Source organism: Pristis pectinata, chromosome 33, assembly GCF_009764475.1.
Source record: "Pristis pectinata isolate sPriPec2 chromosome 33, sPriPec2.1.pri, whole genome shotgun sequence".
Lineage (NCBI taxonomy): Eukaryota > Metazoa > Chordata > Chondrichthyes > Rhinopristiformes > Pristidae > Pristis > Pristis pectinata.
Window position 1 is genome coordinate 13,211,634 of NC_067437.1, and position 19,406 is coordinate 13,231,039.

Genomic DNA, 19,406 nt, shown 5'->3' on the forward strand with positions numbered 1-19,406 from the left:
TGCTGGTGAGGTAACTGTATTGGAACAGATTGGCTGGAAGCACGGCCAGTTCTGGAGGGGAGATCTTCAGCCTGGCTTCGTAGCCTTTGGCGTATCAGAGCTCTCAGCCATTCCTTGATATCACATGGAGTGAACTGAATTGCCTGTCAGATATGCCATACAGCACACCGGAGGGTGTCCCTGGTGTGCAGACAAGACTGTGCAGTGGTCACTTCTACTGATGGTGTCATGAACAGATTCCATTCCTTGATGTTCATCACTCATTCTCGAGTAAGACCATGACGTCTAGTCCATAGCGTTGTGATGTGTATGCAGATTGGTATTGGTTTATTATTGTCACTTGTACCAAGGTACAGTGAAAAACTTGTCTTGCATACCAATCGTACAGGTCAATTCATTACACAGTGCAGTTACATTGAGTTAGTACAGAGTGCACTGAGATAGTACAGGTAAAACAATAACAGTACAGAGTAAAGTGTCACAGCTACAGAGAAAGTGCAGTGTGATAAGGTGCAAAGTCACCACAAGGTAGATCGTGAGGTGAGAGTCCATCTTATCGTATAAGGGAACCGTTCAACAGTCTTATCACAGTGGGGTAGAAGCTGTCCTTAAGCCTGGTGGTACGTGCCCTCAGGCTCCTGTATCTTCTACCTGATGGGAGAAGAGAGAATGACCCGGGAGGGTGGGGTCTTTGATTATGCTGGCTGCGTCACCAAGACTGCGAGAGGTAAAGACAGAGTCCAAGGAGGGGAGGCTGGTGTCCGTGATGCGCTGGGCTGTGACCACAGCTTTCTGCAGTTTCTTGCGGTCCTGGGCAGAGCAGTTGCTGTACCAAGCCGTGATACATCCAGATAGTTACCACAGGTGGAATAGGGCAGGTAGATGAAGTAGATGTAACATGTTGGCTCAGGCAATGTCCGCCATTGACTCAGTCTGGCAACTATGTCCTTCAGGACTTAGCCAACTCAGCCAACAATGGTGCCACCAAGCTGCCCTGTGTCCTTGCTACTTTCAATGATTCTTCCAGGTGTTGCTCAACATGAAGAGGGTGGAATCAGAAAGTTTCCTTGTCTGTACTTGTTCTAATGCCCTGAGACCATGGGGTCTGGAGTCACAGTGGAGATCTCCCACAACTACTTCCTCACTATATAGCCCCACTTTGGTGGGGTTCTGTCCTCCAGTGGGATTGTGATGGAGGAGTCTGATATCTATGTAAGGTATGATCCTGTGAGTACAACTCAGAATCAGAATTCTTATCACTGACATATGACGGGAGGTTTTCTCGTTTTGCGGTAGCAGTACAGTGCAAGACATAAAGAGCTATAACTTACAAAAATAAATAGTGCAAAAATAGGAATAATGAGGAGTGTTCATGGGTTCATGGACCGTTCAGAAATCTGATGGCAGAGGGGAAGAAGCTGTTCCTGAATCATTGAGTGTGGGTCTTCAGGCTCCTGTACCTCCTCCCCGATGGTAGTAACGTGAAGAGGGCATGTCCCAGTATTGGTATTGATATTGGTTTATTATTGTCACTTGTACCGAGGTACAGTGAAAAACTTGGCTTGCATACCGATCGTACAGGTCAATTCATTACACAGTGCAGTTACATTGAGTTAGTACAGAGTGCATTGATGTAGTACAGGTAAAAACAATGACAGTACAGAGTAAAGTGTCGTAGCTACAGAGAGGGGTGGTGAGGGTCCTTAGTGATGGATGCTGCTTTCTTGAGGCACTGCCCCTAGAAGATGTCCTCGATGGTGGGGAGGGTTGTGCCCGTGATGGAGCTGGCTGAGTCTACAACCCTCTGCAGCCTCTTGCGACCCTGAGCATTGGAGCCTCCATACCATGTCGGTATTTCTGTGGGACAGCTCTCCCACTTTGGACACCAGGCCCCAGATGGTGTATCCAGTTTCCTCTGTTTTAACATTGTGATTATAGTTCAACCAAATGGCTCCCTGGTCTAATTAAAGAGTCAACCACATTGGTGGGTCTGGAGTCACATATGGACCAGATGGGTCTTAATGACAATCTGGCAGCTTTGTGGCGTGGTTTTATTCACTGCATATGTCATGGTGCAGTTTAAATTCATACCTCTGGAACCCTGGTCCAATAATGTAACCACTGCACCCTAACTAACTCGCAGGTTTTTCTGATGAAGGAAGAAAGAAGGTGGATGAGGGGCATGGACCTCCAGGAGGCATTTGATAAGGTGCCATGTTAGAGGCCTGGCATCGACATTGAAGGCTGTGGAATAAATAGGGGCCACAATGGCAATGATAGAAAACTGGCCACACAGCAGGAAAGAACGCAGGAGGGAGAAGGTTGGTCTCTGTACTGGAGGCAGGTGCACAGTGGAGTTCCCTGGGGTTGGGACTAGAAGCACTGCTTTTCCTAATGCAGGTGACGGCAGGGTTCCATTCCCGTGAGCTGTCCGTAACCCGAACAGTCCGCAAGTCAGAAATGCAGCCGAGAACCGAGTTCCCACCCGGCGGAAGATGCCAGCCAGCAAATCCATCCCGCCGGTCTCCCGAACGCTCGTTCGTATGTACGGGCTGTACATAAGTCAGGCATTGATAAGCTGGGGAGGAACTGCACATATTAACGATTTGGACTTGGCTATCCAAATCTGCAGATGACGTAAAGCTCAGAGACGTCGTGGATTCTGTGGATGGTGGGAGATTTGAAGGGGTCGCGGAATGGGTGGACTGGACGGAAGGTGGGAGATAAAATTTGGTGCTGGGAAACGTGAAGTGTTGCATTGTGATGGGAAGAATGAGAAGATACGATGTAGGTGCCAGGGAACACGGTCTGACAATGGTTCGTGTACGGTTGAGATCTGCGGGCATGTGTGAGCAGTTCAGTAAAAGCAGCAGAGCAGGTTAAGAAAGTTGTTAAAAATGCAAACAGGAACCTGGGCCTTATAAATAAAAGCAAGGAAGTCACGTCGAACCTTTACAAAGCGAGAATCAAAATAAAACTGGAAATTTAAAGTAAGCACTGGGAATACGCAGCAGGTCAGGCCACAGCTGTGGGAAGAGAAACAGAGACAACGTTTCAGGTTGAAGACCCTTCGTCGGAACTGGGGAGGAGACCAAAGAACTTGTTAAACTGCAGGGAGGGTAGGGGGATGGGTTAAACTGCAGGGAGGGTAGGGGGATGGGTTAAACTGCAGGGAGGGTAGGGGGATGGGTTAAACTGCAGGGAGGGTAGGGGGATGGGTAAAACTGGGCTGACTGAGGGGATATGCTATAAATAAAATTATCTGGGAGCTGGCAGAGAGTGAGAACATGGACCAAAGTACAAAGACAAAAGAAGGTGGGGTTGTTAAATGCAGAGCAGGAAGACGTGCCCAGCAGGTTAGGCTAGGTATGTCCTCCACTCCCAGAGGGAAAAACAAGGGAAAGAACAACAAACAAGCTGTGCCAATGCCACAGTGAGTGATTTGGGACTGGAATGCACTGTCACAGGTAGAAGTGGCGGCAGATTGTAGTATTCTAAAGGGAAGGGACAAGTATCTGTGAGGAAAGAGTGGATTAGTTGTAGCATTGGAAGGAAATCCTCTTCAGAGAATCCTGCTGTCTCAGGAATCAGTCTGGTGAAAAATAAAACTGCTGGAGGAACTCAGCTGGTCAGGCAGCATCTGTGGAGGCAAAGGGATGGTCGATGTTTTGGGTCAAGGCCCTGCAGAAGTTCTGATTGCAGGGTCTCGACATTGACCATTCTTTTGTCCCCACAGATGCTGCCTGACCTGCTGAGTTCTTCCAGCAGTTTTTTTTGGCTCCAGATTCCAAACATCTGCAGTCTCTTGTGTCTCCAATCAATCTGGTGAATCTTTAACGTACTCCCTCTGTCACAAGTATATTCTTGGGCAGGGAGATCAGACTTGTACATAATATTCCAGGAGTAGTTTCACTAAGATAAGATGAGATATCTTTATTAGTCATGTGTACATTGAAACACACAGTGAAATGCATCTTTTGCGTAGAGTGTTCTGGGGGCAGCCCGCAAGTGTCACCACGCTTCCGGTGCCAACATAGCACGCCCACAACTTCCTAACCCGTACATCTTTAAAATGTGGGAGGAAAACCGGAGCACCCAGAGGAAACCCACGAAGACACAGGGAAAACATACAAACTCCTTACAGACAGCGGCAGGAATTGAACCCGGGTTGCTGGCGCTGTAATAGCGTTACGCTAACTGCTACACTACTGTGCAAGCCCTTTAAGATTACAATAAGACATCCCTGCTCTTGTACTCAAATCCTTTTGCAGAAAGGCTGAAGGTTTCTGGGATAATAAAAATCCTTAAACAGTGGGCGGCACAGTAGTGTAGCGGTTAGCGTGACGCTATTACAGCGCCAGCGATCGGGGTTCGATTCCCGTCGCTGTCTGTAAGGAGTTTGTATGTTCTCCCATGTCTGCGTGGGTTTCCTCCAGGTGGTCCGGTTTCCTCCCACATTGCAAAGACATACGGGTAGGTTAATTTGGGTTTAAAATGGGCGGTGTAGACTCATTGGGCCGGAAAGGCCCGTTACCACGCCGTAAGTAAAATTTTTTTTTAAAAATTGGACTTTGTGGGAAGGTGCAAGAGGTCCAGTGCGATACTAAAAGAAAAGCAGTGGACTCCCAGCCACAGATGACTAGGATGACTGCAGATGCAGAATTGGCGGTATAGCGGACAGTGTAGAAGGTTGTCTAAGGCTACAACAGAATCTAGATCAACTGGGAAAGTGGGCAAAGGAGTGGCAGCTAGAATTTAACTCAGACAAGCGCGAAGAGATGCATTTTGGGAAGTTAAACCAGGCTATGACATTCACAGTGAATGACAGGGCCCAGGGAGTGTTATGGAACAGTGAGAACTTGAGGTATAAGTACATAGTTTCCTGAAAGTGGCAACGCAGTTAGTAGGGGCGGTGAAGAAGACATGTGCTGTGCTTGCCTTCATCAGCTGGGGCATTGAGTATAGGAGTTGGGACGTCGTGTTACAGTTGTACAAATCGTTGGTTAGGCTGAATCTGCTCTTCCAGCACCACCAAAGTCCTGGGCCTGCTGGATTAGTGGAATTGTACTGTATATTGAATGATTTAGCAGGCTACAGCTATGGAGAGTTAACTTCCCCTGGCACTGACATTTCTGATATTGGGTATTTCTGGTGTCTGGGCTGGGTGCACAGTAAGATCCCAGCTCTTGCAGACGTGTGGAGGAACAGCACCTCATTTTCCATCTTGGAACCTTGCAGCCTAACGGCATGGACATTGAATTCTCCCACTTTAGGTAATTCCCATCCCCCTTCCCCCACACCACCCCCACCCCCCCACCCCCACCATGCTTCTTCTCTTCTTCCCTTTTCTAGCCCCCAGTGGATCTGCTCTCCCCTCCTCCCCAGCACCTGCCCATCACTATCTCTTACCTGCATCTACCTATCACCACCCTGTCCCCACCCCACCTCCCCTCTTTTGTCCACCTATCACTGCTCTGCTTTTCCCTCCTATATATTGGGCTTCCCCTTTTCCTATCTTCAGTCCTGAAGAAGGGTCCTGACCCGAAACGTTGACCGCCTGCTTTTCTCCACGGATGCTGCCTGGCCTGCTGAGTTCCTCCAGCATCATCGTGTTTTTCTTCCTGCAGACATGTAATATTTTTACCTGTTCTCGGGCGAGAATGCAGCTTAAAGTCCATTCCTTTTTTTCCATGACAAGTTGGCGGTGAGATGTCTTCTAGAATCCCCACAGACCGACAGGAGAAGGTGCTCCCACTGTGCAGGGGAAGGGAGTTCCAGGATCTGATGAAGGGAATATTTCCAAATCAGGAATACTCAGCAGATCAGCCTGCATCTGTGGAGAGAGAAACAGAGTTAAACTTTCAGGTGATCATGTTTCCACTGAGCTACAGGGTATTCCAGAATGATCAGTTTTCATTGGTTGGAGGGATCTTGCTGTGTAAGACGGGCAACATCCTGGAGGAGGGATATGGCACGGCCCCGCCTCCTGGCTGCGCTCTCGACATTCTGGTTGGTTGAAGGTCCCGCTCCTCCGCGCCCTTTTTTTAACTGATTGGCTCCTCGGCTTGTCAATCAAACGCGGACCGTCTTGTCCCCCCCCCCCCCCGGTTGTGCGGTGGACCAATGGGGAGTGGCGGCGACTGGCAACATCGGCGGAGAGTTTGCGGAGAAACTTTCACTGAGGAGGTGAGAGACAGGTGGAAAAGTAGAGAGATAAAGCCAGAAATTAGATCGGGTGTAGAGAGGGGGAGAGAGAGAGGGAGCCGAGATAAAGGGGGAGAAAGAGAGAGAATCGGGGAGAGAATGAAAGAGAAAGAATTGGAGGAGAGAGAGAGAGAGAATCGGGGAGAGAATGAAAGAGAAAGAATTGGAGGAGAGAGAGAGAGAGAATCGGGGAGAGAATGAAAGAGAAAGAATTGGAGGAGAGAGAGAGAGAGAATCGGGGAGAGAATGAAAGAGAAAGAATTGGAGGAGAGAGAGAGAGAGAATCGGGGAGAGAATGAAAGAGAAAGAATTGGAGGAGAGAGAGAGAGAGAATCGGGGAGAGAATGAAAGAGAAAGAATTGGAGGAGAGAGAGAGAGAGAATCGGGGAGAGAATGAAAGAGAAAGAATTGGAGGAGAGAGAGAGAGAGAATCGGGGAGAGAATGAAAGAGAAAGAATTGGAGGAGAGAGAGAGAGAGAATCGGGGAGAGAATGAAAGAGAAAGAATTGGAGGAGAGAGAGAGAGAGAATCGGGGAGAGAATGAAAGAGAAAGAATTGGAGGAGAGAGAGAGAGAGAATCGGGGAGAGAATGAAAGAGAAAGAATTGGAGGAGAGAGAGAGAGAGAATCGGGGAGAGAATGAAAGAGAAAGAATTGGAGGAGAGAGAGAGAGAGAATCGGGGAGAGAATGAAAGAGAAAGAATTGGAGGAGAGAGAGAGAGAGAATCGGGGAGAGAATGAAAGAGAAAGAATTGGAGGAGAGAGAGAGAGAGAATCGGGGAGAGAATGAAAGAGAAAGAATTGGAGGAGAGAGAGAGAGAGAATCGGGGAGAGAATGAAAGAGAAAGAATTGGAGGAGAGAGAGAGAGAGAATCGGGGAGAGAATGAAAGAGAAAGAATTGGAGAGAGAGAGAGAGAGAGAATCGGGGAAGGAGAGAAAGAGAGAATCAGTGAGAGGGAACTGAATGTTCAAGGATCTTTGATATTTTGGATGGGCAGGCGAGGGGGAAAGGGGCTGGCATAGCATCATTAATAAAGGGAGATATCAATGTTAAAATGGTGCCGAATTAAAACCAATCTGGGGCAACTAAAGGGCAGTAATCATTGGTGGGCCACCAGATGGCAGTTGTAATCTGGTGTGTAGCATTTGTCAGGGGAAATTTGAGGTGCCTGTGGCTGATAATACCTCAGTCATGGGAGACTCTAACCAACACACAGACTTGACAAATTATGATGGAAGATGAATTCACTGAATGTACGCAAACTGCTTCTCTAGATCAATATGTTAAGGAACCAACCAGAGAAAGTGATAGTTTGGATCATGTTTCGTTCACGAAGAAATGGTTAATTGATTATCTTGCTGGCAAATTCCTTTGGGGAAGAGTGATCAGAGTATGTTGGAATTTTACATTAAGTTTGAAGGTGATGTAGTTCAATGCAAAACTAGTACTTTTAGTCAAGTAAGGGAAACAATGAATGTCTGAATGGAGGTTTGGCTGTGTGTGATTGTGAAAGTATGATTAACATTTAAAGAAATAATGTGTAAGTAGCAAAAAGTAAATATTATTTGGTGCTTGGACCTCAGCTATTCACAATCTACATCGAAGGTTTGGCTGAGGAGACAAAGTGATGTATTTGCAACTATTGCTGATGATACTAAACCAGGGGGATTGTGAATAAGGAGGGAAATGTAAAGAAATTCCGAGAGGCAGTCCTGATGAAGGATCTCGACCCAAAACGTCAACTGTCCATTTCCCTCCACAGATGCTGCCTGACCTGCTGAGTTCCTCCAGCACTTTTTATGTTGCCCCAAATTCCAGTATCTGCAGAGAGGATATAGACAAACTGTGTGAGCGGGAAAGGACGTGGCAAATGGAATATAATGTGGAAAATGTGAGGTCATCCACTTTGGTGCAGATTAGATTAGTTTATTGTCATATACACCAGGGTGCAATGAAGTTCCTTCCCTGTGTGAAGCTCACAGAGTAAACAGTGTACGTGGTAATAATGAACACGATAAATACAACAACGGGCGCAAAACAACTGAATGGTGCGGAGTAGAGTAGGTGCTGACTGAAGCAGTGCAAAAAGAAACGCTAAAGTGACCATAATGGAAGAGGTAGAATTAGGGTCAACAGAGCAGAAGACTGGAAGCTTCATTAAATGGTGAGAGATTGAGTCATGTTGATCTTCAAAGAGACCTATGTTTAGAAGTCACTACAGGCACAATGTGTAGATGCAGCAGGTGATTAAGAAGGCAAACCATAATGTCAGCCTTTATTATGAAAGGATTTGAATACAAGAGTAAAGAAGTCTGTCACGAACCAGCAACAAAAGAAACACACTGAGCATGATTTAGTGTTAAAAACTATTTTATTAATTACTACTTATGATAATACGTAAAATAAAAGTAAAAATGTTAGTATGTTAGAATTCAAAAATGTTAAACCTCAAACGGTAACCCCAAAACTAAACTCTTCGTGTGTGTGTGTGACAAAGTCCAAAACTCCCAGTTCCGGAATGGTTCTTAAAGTTCAGTTCCTCAAGCCATAAGGTGAAACATGAGCAAGGGCTTCTTCAACAACCACCGTTGTCTGAAGATAAGACGTAGACGTAGAGAAACATAGAGAGAGTAAATACGAAATCCAAATGTTCCACGATGGAACCCAAACGACACTTCAGTGTTTACTCGGTAGTGACTTCCTCACCCCGAAAAGCATCCGAACCGTGGTCGTCCACACACAAATACCTGTTTCCTTCTACAGGTCAGCAACAAAGTGAACTCCACCGGATTACTTCCAACTTCCATACATGGATTTCTATGGCAAACACAGTTATTGTTTCTCATCCATCGATAGAGAAAACAAGCAGGCTGGTGTCTCTCTCCCTTCTCTCTCTCTCTCTCCTTCTTCTTCTTCTTCTGACCTCTTCAATAACGTCATTACGTCCTTTATCTTCTATTGACGTAAGCATGCCCCACACACACATACACACACACACTCTATCTTAAAGGGACTTTCACTGAGTCCGTAACAAGTCTTATACCAATTGCATCAGGCTTTGGTGAGACTGCACCAGAATTGTATAGAGTTTTGGACTCTATACCTTGGCTTGACAGGCTGGTTAAAGGGGGAATGTTTCCCCTGGCTGAGGAAGAGACCAAGGCACAGTTCCAGAATAAAGGGGTGCAGGGTGGAGCAGAGTAAGGATCCACCCCAGCCTGCCGATTGTCACTTTCCATCCTGCCCTCACTTTTTCCCGATCCCTGACTTCTGCCTTTCCTGACATTTCTAAATCCATTTCAGGTAAATATCTGCAGATAAGCCTGTTGACTTCCACGTCCATCTCGAGTACCTTTCTGTTCAACCTGCGGCCACTGCAGGAACTCCATTCCATTCTCCTGGTTCTCCAGCTCAGCTGAATCAGTCATGACATTGCTGCCTATAATTTCTGCCACCTTTAGCGCAAGGCCACCGCTAGACTCATCTTCCCCTCCCCTCATCAGCAGCCCTCCGCAGTGCTGCTTCACTCTGTCATCTGTACTACCTCCCAGTCCCCTTCTCACCACACCTTCTCACGCAACCGCAGCAGCTTGAGGCAATGTAGACCAAATTCAGATTGGCTGACCACTTTGTAGAAGTTGCTTACTTATTGCAGCCATTCAGCCCATCAGGTTCATGTTGGTTCCCAGCAGAGCAATCTGATCAGTCCTATTCCCCTTTTCCTTGTAGACCTGTAACCTCCATGCCCATCAAGTCCCCATTGATTCTTTTGCCACTCACCTACACCAGGGGGTAACTTACAGAGGGCATTTAACCTTCTTTGGGATGTGGAAGGAAAACAGAGCATCGGGGGGAGATTTACACAGTCAAAGGGAGAAGACAACACCTTAGATCAGGATTGAACTCAGGTCCCTGGAGTTGTAAAGCAGTAGCACTAACAGCTGTCTCACCCAAAGAACATCTCCATTCCGTTTGCTAAGGTGACCCTGAGCTTGCAGTTGTCTATCATTTTGATTCTCCATCCCACTGCCAGTTCTAATGCAGGGTCTCAACCCGACACGTCGACTATCTCTTTGCCTCCTCAGATGCTGCCCGACCTGCTGAGTTCCTCCAGCAGCTTGCTTTTTGCTAAGATCCCAGCGACTTGCGGGCTGCCCCCAGCACATTCTCAGTAACGCAAGAAGACGCATTTCACTGTGTGTTTCGATGTACATGTGACTCATAAATAATTATCTTCAATATCATAACATCTGCAGTCTCTTGTATCTCCACTCCCAATCTGTCTTGGACTGTCTACATGGTTTCAGTGAAACTGAGTGTACACTCAAGAAACAGCACCAACACTTCAGATTATCAAGCACCCCAGCCACATATCACACATTTTCAGCCTTCTGTTTCTCTCTCCATCTAGTTCAGTTTTAAATTGTCTTCTCCGTATTTACACTCTTCCAAGCCCTCTCCGTCAGCCGACACCATCTCCACGTGTAACACACTGCTCTCCACCCTCCCACAGTCCTTCTCTTTCAGTCACTCCCACCCATCCCTCCCTCTCTGCAACGTGAAGCTTGTTTCTTTGTTATCTTTTCCTGGTTCTGATGTCGGCAACCTGAAATATTATCTGCTTTCCTCTCCACATGAGCTACCTGATCTGCTGAGTATTCTGACCATTTTCCTTTAATATGAGGGAGGGAAAGAGGGTATCTGGTTTAGATAGATAGTGAGAGAGAGAGGGGGGGGGGGGTGCCCAGGACAGAAAGCAAGTGTCATTCAGACAGAGACCTGGGAGAGAGATTCTAGATGTTACATGAAGCTAAGGAACAGTTGTAGACCATTCAGTGCCTTGAACACTGTTCTACCTCCTCCACTAACCTTTCACCCTTGCTCAAGAACCTACCTATCCATTATACTCCATTTGCCAGGTTTGTCCACTGTCTATATTCTTTTGTAATTTCCTTGAGTCCTCTTCAAAACTTGTTTTCCTATTTATCGTTTGTGTCATCAGCAAATATAGCAAAAAAAACCTTCAGTGTCTTCGTTGATATAAATTGTAAAAATTTGAGGCCGCAACGCTGGCTCCTGCTCCACACCACTCCTTACATCTTGCCTAGAAGAAAAAGATAAATGGGTCTCCCTGTCTCCTAATAGCCAGCCGATCTTCTTCCCAGACCAGTAGCTAACTTCCTGCATTCTGAGCTTTTATTTTCTTCAGTAGTCTTCAGTTCAGCACCTTATCAAATACTTCCTAGAAAACTAAATATATTACATCCACCACTTCACCTTTATCAACAACACATGTTGCTTAAAACATTTAGAACAGAACAGGAGTAGGCTCTTTGGCCTACAATGTCTGTGCTGACCATGATACCAGTCTGAACTAATCCCATCTGCCCATGCATAATCTATATCCCTCTACTCCCTGCCTGTTTAGTGCCTGTCTAAATACCTTTTAGATCGAGGCTACCGAATGAACACGTATAATTGTAAAATATTTTCCATCAGTATGGTGTGCTGGGAACTGGGGAGGATGGAGAGACCAGAATGAGAGGAATAGACTTGCAGAAGGGAAAATAATTATAGAAATGGGGAGAGGTGAGAGGGCATTGGAAACTGCAGGGAATATTAAATTCTAGGCATTGCTTTACTGGGAGATGTAGTGAACATGGAACATAGGTAACGCAGCGGTTAGCATAGCACTATTACAGCACCAGCGGCTCAGGTTCAATTTGGCCACTGTCTGTAAGGAGTTTGTACGTTCTCCACGTGTCTGAGTGGATTTCCTCCGGGTGCTCCGGTTTCCTCCCACATTCCAAAGACGTACGGGTTAGGAAGTTGTGGGCGTGCTATATTGGCGCCGGAAGCGTGGCGACACTTGCGGGCTGCTGCCAGAGCACTCTAGGCAGAGATACATTTCACTGTGTGTTTCGATGTACATGTGGCTAATAGAGAGATCTTATCTTAAACATTGACATTGTATCTGCTTCTACCACTTCTCCTGGCAGTGTGTTCCAGGCTCCTACCTCTCTCAGTGTACAAAGGGTTGCCTCATAAATCTCCTTCAAACTTTCCCCCTCTCACCTTAAATCTATGTCCTCTTGTATTTGACATTTCCACCTTGGGAAAAAGACCCTGACTATCTACCCTATCTACGCACCTCATTCTTTTATATACTTCTATCAGGTCGCTCCTCCGACACTCTGGAGAAAGCAATGCAAGTTTGTCCAAGCTTTCCTGATAGTTAGTACTCTCTAATTCAGGCAACATCCTGGTGAACCTCTTCTGCACCCTCTCCACATCCTGCCTGTAATGTGGTGACCAGATCTGGACTTAATACTCCGAATGTGGCCTAACCAAAGTTTTATATAGCTGCAACATGACTTCCTGACTTTTATACTCAGTGCCCTGACCGATGAAGGCAAGCATGCCATACACCTTCTTTACCACCCTATCTACTTGTGTTGCCACTTTCAGGGAGCTATGGACTTGCATCCTAAAATCCCACAGTATATCAATGGTCCCGATGCTACTTCTTCAAAGAATTCCAATAAATCGAACAAATCTGTATCACAAAGTCACATTGACTTTGCCTGTATTTTTCCAAGTGCTTTGCTATAATGTCTTGAATAGTAGCTACTAACCTTTTCCCCGCGACAGTTGTTAGGCACACACGCTTGCAGTTTCCTCCTTTCAGTTTCCTTCCCTTTTTGAATAAAGGAGTTACGTTTGATATTTTCCAATTGAATGGAACCTTCTCTGAATCTAGAGAATTTTGGAAAATTAAAATCAATGCATCATCCATCTCATCAGACACTTTTAAGACCCTAGGATCCAGGACCCAGGGATCTGTCAGCCTGTAACTCCCAACAATTTGCTCAGTACTACTTCTGTTCTGATTGTGATTTTCCTGAGTTTTTCCCTCCCTTCCAGTTCCTAATTTACAGATATTTGTAGGATGTCACTTGTATTGTCTATTACAAAGACTGATGCAAAACGCTAGTGTAGCGGTTAGCGTAACATTTTACAGCACCAGCGACCCGGGCTCAAATCCGACCACTGTCTGTAAGGAATTTGTAGCTTCTCTCCATATCTGCGTGGGTTTCCTCCGGGTGCTCCGGTTTCCTCCCACATTCAAAACACGTACAGATTAGGAAGTTGCAGGCATGCTATGTTGGTGCCAGAAGCACGGTGACACCTGAGAGCTGCCCCCAGAACACTCTATGCAAAAGATGCATTTCGCTGTGTGTTATGATGTACTTGTGACTAATAAAGATATCTTATACTGTAAACTGTTTAATTCATTTTCCATCTGTTGTCAGATTATTAATTCCCCACACTTGCTTTGTGTAGGAACAATACTTACTTTATTAACCCCTTGTTTCAAAATATCTATTGAAACTCTTATTAGCACCTTTTAGATTTTTGGGATAACTTTGGAATAGGGTGGCATAGTGGCACATCGGGTAGGGTTGCTGCTTCACGGCTCCAGCAACCCGCGTTCAGTTCGGACCTCCAATGCTATTTGTGTTCAGTTTGTATGTTCTCCCTGTGACCACGTGGGATTCCTCTGAATGCTGTGGTTTGCTCCCATGCCGTAGGGGATTCACTTAAGGTTAACTTTTGGGCCTTGTATCTAAGGAAGGATGTGCTGGACCTGGAGAGGGTCCAGAAGAGGTTGATAAGAATGATCCCAGGAATGAAAGGCTTAATGTATGAGGAGTGTTTGTTGGCTCTGGGTTTGTACTCGATGGAGTTCAGAATGATGAGGGGGGAGTCTCATTGAAACTTACTGAATACTGAAAGGCCTGGATAGAGTGGACATGGAGAGGATGTTTCCATTAGAAGGAGAGTCTAGGATCTGAGGGCACAGCATCAGAATAAAGGGGCATCCCTTTAAAACTGAGATGAGGAGGAATTTCTTCAGCCAGAGGGTGGTGAATCTGTGGAATTCGTTGCCACAGAGGGCTGTGGAGGCCAAGTTATTGGGTGTATTTAAGGCAGAGATTGATAGGTTCCTAATTGGTAAGGCAGTTAAGGATTATGGTGAGAAGATGGGAGAATGTGGTGGAAAAAAAATCATCCATGATTGAATGGCGGAGCAGTCTCGATGGGCGAAATGGCCTAATTCCGCACTGGAAGCGTGGCGACACTTGTGGGCTGCCCCAGAACACTCTACGCAAAAAAGATGCATTTCACTGTGTGTTTTGATGTACATTTGACCAATAAAGATATGTTATATCTTATGGTTTCTTTTTAGAGACCTGCAGATTGGCAGATTAGTTGTCTACTCAGAATTGCCCCTGGTGTAAGTGAGTGTTGAAATCTGGAGGGAATTAATGGGAATGTGAGTGGAATAGTGTAAATGACGATGGTCGGCACAGATTCGGTGGGCCGAAGGGCCTGTTTTCCTTTCTTGTTGAAACATATCTATGCTGTACATTCTGAAAGATCCCCTTACACATCTCCCTCTTTGTCTCCATTGACTGATCACAATCTAATTTACCAGTTCACTTTGGTCTTCCAAATTCCCTAATGGCTCCATAAAATTGGTAATGTAGGCTCCCTAACAAGAAAAATAGAGGGAGATAGGAAGCAGGAAATATTAGCCGAACAAGTTTCTATTATAAGGGAAGTGATAGTAGACTGTTTAAAAAATTCATAATACGGTTCAGCAGTGAACTTGGTTTTATGTAAGGGAAATGGTATTTAACCAATTCTAGTGGAGCTCTTCAAAGTTACAACTAGCGGAGTGAAGTCGGGTAAATGTGCATTTTGGTTTCCAAAAAGGTGCCGTATAAAAGCTTACAGCACAGGCGGTCATATTCCCGTATATTTATTTTCTTACAACATGGAAGGTGACTATTCATTCCACTGAATCTGTGCTAGCTCTCAGAGCAAGCCCATTCCCCCAAATTATTTCCTTGCAACTCACTCTGCCTTACATGCTCATCAATTCTTATCCAGCCCCCCCAACCCACACCCCCCACCATCATCCACCTACACTATGGAAAATTTACAGCAGCCGATTAACCCACACGTCTTTAGAATGTGGGAGGAAACCCACACGGTCACAGGGAGAACATGCAAACACTGCACAGCACCGGAGGTCAGGATTGAACCCCAGTCACTGTGGCTGTGAGGCAGCAGCTCTGTCTGCTGAGTTGCCATATCACCCTGGAGCTGACAGTAATATATTGATGTGGTTTGGCTAACAGAAAACAGCATCAGAGTGTATGAGTCATCTTCATGTTGGCAAGCAGTGACTAGTTGAATACTTTGGGATTAGCACTGGAGCCGCCATCATTTGCATAATTGACTCATTTGTAGGAGTGTGTTACAGCCAAGTTGCTGACGACACATTCAATTCTCTGGAACAATGTAGGTGGCCAAAGAGACAAAGGTTAAATTGAGAAAGCAAGTTGTACAGAGGGCATAAAGTGCCTGTAAAAGAGGGTGAGTAAATGGGCAAAATTTTGCCCAATGGAGATCCTAAAAAAAACCTGAAAATGTTCAGCAGGTTTATTCATTGAATTATTCATTCATGGGCTTCGCAGGCTTGAGCCAGCATTTAATTGCCCTTTTCCTGATTGCCCTTGAGAAAGTGGTGACGGTGAGCTGCCCTCTCGAACCGCTGCAAGTCCCTGAGGTGCGGGTGTACCGACAAAGCTGTTGGGGAGGGAGTTCCAGGATGTTGATCCAGGCACCATTTGTGGAAGGAGAAACAGTTAAGGCTTCAAGTCTGAGACCGTTTCTCAGAAGGGGTCCCGGAACTAAAATGTCAACTGTTTCCCCTTCCACAGATGCCGCTGAGGGTTTCCAGCAACTTTTTTTATTGTCTCAGAGTTCCAGCATCTGCAGTTTTTTTTCGATTCCCTTGTGTAATGCGAGGTATCCATTTTGGTTCAAATGATGAGAAGGCAGAATATTGCTTGAAAGGAGAGACTGCAGAATGTTGGTGTACACCGCTGTCCGAGTACTTGTAAGAGAATGGTAGTGTAGGTAACAAGGAAGGCAAATGAAATGTTGGCCCGTATTGCGAGGTGTGTTGAACACAAAAGTAGAACAGGGAGGAATAGAGCGGTTCTTGCTGCGACTGTACAGGACGTTGGTGAGACCGGATGTGGAATATTGCATACAATAGGAGCCAGATCACAGAAGGTTCATTAGTTTGATTCTGGAATGAAGGGGTTGTCTTTTGAGGAAAAAAATGAGGAGATTGGGGTGATACTGAATGGAATTTAGATGGATAAGAAGATGTTATTGAAGCCTCAGTGCTCCAGGGATGAGCATTCAGTACTGACATCCAGTGCTGTCTGTGTGGAGTTTGCATGTTCTTCTTGTGACCACTTGGTTTCCGCTGTGTCTTTTGTTTTCCTCCTACATCACAAAGATGTGCTGGTAGGTTAATTGACCACTGTGCTTTACCCCTTAGTGTAGGTAAATGGCAAGAGAAACAAAGGGCATGTGTGTGAGGATAAAGCAACGATGCTATAGGAAAATAAGGTGAGTGGCAGAGTTACTCTGCTGGGAGCCAGCATAGACTCAGGGCTGAATGGCCTCCTACACCGTTTGAGTAAAACAAGATTCTGAGGGGGTCTGACATGTTGAGAGGATGTTTTCCCTCATGGGGGAATCTAGAATGAACAATGATAGTTTTAGAATAAGAGATTGCCCATTTGAAGAGAGGAGGAGATATTTCTGCTTCGAGGGTTGAGAATGTTTGGAATTCCCTAAGGTCAGAGAGCTGTATTGGCTGAATCATTGAATGGATTGAAGACTGAGATAGATTATGGAGGAATGGGGTTGGAGACAAGGATTATCCAGAGAGGGCAGGAAGGTGGATGGAGGGAGGGAGAGGGAAGGGTGGGGAGATCAGGTCAGCCATAATTTTACTGAACAGCAGAGCATTCTCCAGTGCTCTCTTCACCAACTCCTGCTTGTACCACTTGTCCCTATGGAAAAAGAAAAGGACTGGGACGGAGGGAAGAGAGTGCAGGAAAAAAATCAAGACTGAGGGAGAACGAGCAGTGGAGCCTGGTGGTAGGGAGGAGGGGGGATGTGGTAGTTCTGGGGTGCATGTGGTTTGGTGAGATTAAGTCTTTATTCTCACGCAGCTGCCCTTTGTTTCTTCATCAAACTGCGGCCCCCCACCCCCACCATTTCCCTGCTCAGGATCCAGGCAACATCCTCATCCCCGCCCGGGATCCTGACATCATACCTTCCATCCCCAAACAGGACCCAGGCAACACACTCTGCATCCCCACCAGGACCTAAGCATCTCCCTTGTCTCTGCACGTGACGTGAGCATTGCACTCAACCTGCCCACCAACAACACAGGCAGTGCACTCTATATCTGGGTGCAGGGGGCCACAATTTGATGGCTGTTTGGGTGTCCCATGTTCTTCTGCACAGTGCCTGGGTCCTAGGCATGGATGAAGATGATGCTTGGGTCCTGGACAGGAGAGGCCAGTGAATGAGTTCTGGGTGGGGATCAGGACAACGCCCAAGTCCTGGGTAGGGATATAGAGTGCATTTTCTGGGTTGTGGGTGGGCAGGTACACGAACCGAGATGAGGGAGATGTTTCGGTCATGGTGGGGATGTAGGGTGCGTTGCCTGGCTTCTGTTTGGGGAGGGAGGAAACGATGCCAGGATCCCAGGCATGGATGAGGACGATGCCTGGATCCTGACTGGGGAAGAGGAAGCGTTGCTTGAGTCTTGTCTGGGGAGATGGACAATCACCAGGTCCTGGCCAGTGTCAGGAAGAATGTTCCCCTCAGGGAATATGATCGTCCTTCCCCTCCCCCCCCAACCACAACTCATTATTTCCTTACTCCTCACTTACCCTTGCTCTTGGTCACTCCTTTCAATCGCTTTTTAATTATGTGTTTATTTCAGTTCTGCACCTTATTCTGCATTCTGTTTTTGACCTTGTACTACCTCAATGCACTGTGTAATGAAATGATCTGTATGAACAGTATGCACTGTACCTCGGTACATGTGACAATAATAAATCAATATACCTGTTCTAACCAGGAACTGGGGGGCAATGCTTACTGTTTATGTCAGTTGATATTGTATGGTACTGAACATTGGGATTCAGCCCATGTTATCCATGGAGCTGGCTAATTGGACCTGTGTGATTCACTTCCCATTTTATAGTCTGCTCTTAGACATGTATTTCTGCTAATGGAGTTGCCTATGTAAACAGTCACTGTGTAATTACACTCTCCTGCCAGCATTGGTGCTGATGAGGGGGTGATCCCTGCTGTATAAATGTGTGGGAATGAATGTTTAACCAAAAGGAGTTGAAACTTGCTCATGGGAAAGTCAAATGTTTATCCCAGATATATCTATCACCGATTTAAATGCTGGAAGAAGCTGTGGAAGGTGTTGTCTGGGCAATGCTAAAGAATTGAAGTGCTGCCCATGATTGGGTGGGACTGAGGGAGCCCAGTTGGCTAGTGAGCTGCGCTTCAGACATTTCAGCTGCTGCAGCTGGTAGTGAGGGTGCCAGACAGCTCAAGGGACCCAGCTTCGATCCTGACCTCTGATACTGTCCGTGTACACAGATTGCACATTCTCCCTGTGACCATGTGACCATGTGAGCATTCCCGACATTGGTAGGTTAATTGGCCACTGTAAATTACCCCTGGGATACCCACCCATCATTCTTACCCCCTACCCCTCATTCCCGACAGCTCTGCATTTCACCTCCTCTACATTCCTTTGTTTGGTTCTCTCTCGCTTTCAAACTGCCCTCATTTCACAGCTTTTATGTTCCATTGGTAATGTTCTCTTCCCCTAAGTATCCTCATTAACCTATCAACCAAATGACTTCAGCAACTGCTTATCACCAGGGCACCATTGGCCTCACCATATCAGGGATATATCCCCTTTGTTCCAACCGCCACACCCAACCCTCTCTACCACCTTAAACTAACTTGTTTTCCCTGACAAAAAGTCTTTGACCTGAAACATTAGCTAGGTTTTTCTTTCCACAAATGCTGCCTGATTTGCTGAATGTTTCCAGCGTTTTCTGTTTTATACCCCTGGGGGGTGGGGGGTGGCAGAAGCGTCAGGCGGGAGTTGATGGCCATGGGAGGGAGAATAGGTTAGCAGGGAATGGGAATGCTCTGAGAGACAGCATAGACACATTGGGTCCAATGGTCAGGAGCTTGTGCAGAAAGGCTCTCCAGCAAATGTAGG

The 19,406-nt window shown here is 46.2% G+C and overlaps 1 protein-coding gene across 1 annotated transcript in view; it reads left to right on the forward strand.

The window, feature by feature from the left end:
• Positions 1-6,112: 6,112 nt before the first annotated feature.
• LOC127585600 (CD82 antigen-like) overlaps positions 6,113-19,406 on the forward strand; it is a 54,522-nt gene continuing 41,228 nt past the window's right edge. Inside the window, exon 1 of the mRNA XM_052043193.1 lies at positions 6,113-6,186. The gene's annotated coding sequence lies outside the window, so the exon portion shown is untranslated. The remainder of the gene's footprint in view (positions 6,187-19,406) is intronic.